Source organism: Notothenia rossii, assembly GCF_949606895.1.
Source record: "Notothenia rossii genome assembly, chromosome: 10".
NCBI lineage: Eukaryota > Metazoa > Chordata > Actinopteri > Perciformes > Nototheniidae > Notothenia > Notothenia rossii.
This window is the reverse complement of record NC_136908.1, coordinates 27,523,728-27,526,534: the sequence shown is the minus strand read 5'-3', so window position 1 is coordinate 27,526,534 and position 2,807 is coordinate 27,523,728. Positions and strand designations below refer to the sequence as shown.

Sequence of the window (2,807 nt, the reverse complement as noted above, 5' to 3'; positions counted from 1 at the left end):
TAGAGGGAGGGAAGGAAGGTTTCAAAATTCTGATTAGAATCGTTTCTACCATTTCTTTAATTCATGGTGGTTTCAGTAATCCTCTGGTAATTGAGGACATAAGTCATCTAAATGACTAATGTAATCTTTATGACTTTCAGAAAGGACAGGAGACCGACAGGTGCCTATCAATGATTGTCAACTGACAGCAAAATGAGTCAAAGCACTAGCAGCAGCAGCAGCATGATGATGTTAAATGTGTTGTTTTAGGAACATCCATTGTAAATAAATGGAATTCAATAAACATTCAATAGCATGCGTGCAGTTTGTCTGTGCCTTTTCCTCTGTGTTGTCCTGGCATATAGTCTCCCCCATGGTTTGCTGTGCTGCTGGGGGATGCTCCAATCACTCATAGAAAGGAGTACACATGTACAGCTTCCCCACTGACACAGAGAGGAGGAAAGAATGGCTGGCTCAAGTCAGCAGGAGCCTTTTAACTATCACAAAAGACAACAACAGCAACAAAATATGTGAGGTAATCATATTTTTCACAAAACGAAGACCACACCATTGGGAGGCTTAATGTCTTTTTAATCAAAAATAAGGAACAGGGAGAGGCTTGCAAAACTCTGGGAGTTGAGACTCAGGCTCAGGGTGAGGTTCTCATTGCAGGTCTTCAGGCTCCATTGAATCCCCCTGGAGTTCTTGTGCTGAGAGAGAGAGACAAAGACAGGAGAAAGGGTTAGATACATCTCGCAACCTATAGGATGGGAAATGGCTGACCTATTTTAAACTTACCTTGTATTTTCACTCTAACTTAAGTCCCTCTCCCTTTGCCATCAATCCAAAATCAGCTGAGCTGCAACATAATACAGAAAGGTAATAATCAACAGAATCACAAGGACATAATATGACTCTGCTAAAAACACTCACCCATAAATTACGTTTTTGTTTACTTGTCTCAAATATCCACTCTAAATCCATATCAATAGCAATGTATCACAAAAATAGCTCTCTTCCTTATTAGTGTGCAACGTTAACTATATTATGCTAGCTTGAACTCCAAAATGGATATCCTCATTTCACCACCTCCACCCACTACAATCACACGCCCCAATGTTATATTTAACTTCCTCCACCCCGGATAAAAGCACGTTAAGAAGCCCTTTCTCTCTAATTCCACAACGTTGGACGGAATAAACATTAAGAGAACGGATTAATAGGCTGTTCATGGTTAACGTGTGTTGCTAACTTTATCCGGTCCTAGCCTAATCTGTTTAGTTGTCCGGTTGAAAATTAACGCAAGCTCTATGCCCATTGTAGAACAGGAAACAGAAGTTGGTCCAGGTTCTGGTCAACCCAAAATTGTGATAGAGAGAGAAACATGTTTGTCATTCTGCCACCTCTAATGCTTACAGCAAGTAATCAATACAGAAGGGTTCATGGCGTACATGTAGGCTACGGTTTGTTAGCTGTTTGCTTAAACTACCCCTATAGCTATGTTGCCGGCTAGCAAACTCAGGCATTGCAAACAATAACGTGATATCAGAAAACTAGAAATGTATAACTCACCTGACACTGTGGTGTGCTATTCTCTTCATTCGAGTCTGTCATGTCCTGTAATGTCAACGACGGATGTGTAATAAGAACGTCAACAGCCTGATGGCAACCGAAAATCCCTCTCTCATCTCAGATACAAGATATGATTGGAGACGACCAGCCAATCACAATTGACCTTCTCGAGTTCTCCGATTGGTTGGTTTTGTGGCACATTTGTAACGCTGTGACAACTTGAGCGAGCACAGGCAAAGCTGAGCGCGCACAGGGTGGAGAGGTCGAGCGAGCGGGGGAGAGAGAGCGCGTGCAGCGGTCTGCTTGCGCACGGAGCAGGAGTTTTATGAAAGAAAATATATTTCTCTGTGCTCAAAAATGTTCAAGTGTGCGCTCAATCGCATTTTCTATGCGCAACATGTTTCATTGCGTGCTCAGGATAGAGGCACAAATATAATGCCATACATTTAGTGTGATAGAGAGGGAGTGAGGGAGAGAGGGAGTGAGGGAGAGAGAGGGACCGGTGCTAGCGGGGACCGTGATGTTAGCATCTGGTTAGCTAGCTGCACTAACGGACATAAGTAGCTGTTTCCACAACAAGCTGGAGGAGAGTCCTCTCCTGTCAGACTGAGGGGCTCAGGTGAGCTAAAGGACTCTTGAGTGTTTAGAACAGTTTTGTCACAAATTATTCAAAAGATTATTTCCGCGGCACACCTTCATATGATCATTATAGTTATACAAACAATAAGAGCATAAATGAAAAACAGGTATGAAATAGCCTACTATATGGCAGTAAAACAAGAATACAGTTTAATGTGATTTGTAAAATATCCATAAAGAAAAAGAAAATCTGTTTATAGTTCTGTTTCATATGGGTGCTGAGAGATGAATCCATAGATCTCTTCATGCTGCTCTCAAAGTGCACCAGATTGATGCTTTCAACTTCAATATTTAAAAAAAAATCTTCCCGGGTGAGCATCCCCCCGGACCCCCCTTGAGGAGGTGAGGTGAGGTCCGCCCCCCAATACCACTTTACCCCTGCCTATATGCCGTGAGCTGATTTTGGAGCCTTCATTGTAACAGTCATTCAGATGCCATTAGCCTATATAAAAGGCCTCAAATTGGAAGCATTGTCTGGGCCGTCTTTCTCACTCAATTCTGCAATAGGTAGATCTCGCCTTTCACCTAGGCCGAGGTCGGTGATCTTGGGCTTAAAAAGGTTGGTGACCACTGCTCTAGACCGACAATTTTTTGGAGATGGAAGTGAACCGGATTCC

The 2,807-nt window shown here is 42.8% G+C and overlaps 1 long non-coding RNA gene across 1 annotated transcript; it reads right to left on the bottom strand.

The window, feature by feature from the left end:
• Positions 1-553: 553 nt before the first annotated feature.
• Positions 554-2,444, bottom strand: LOC307023104. The gene is made up of 2 exons (XR_013803598.1): positions 778-2,444; positions 554-689 (listed from the first exon to the last, which is right to left on the bottom strand). It is a non-coding gene; the product is annotated as an uncharacterized lncRNA (long non-coding RNA).
• Between the last annotated feature and the right edge of the window lie 363 nt (positions 2,445-2,807).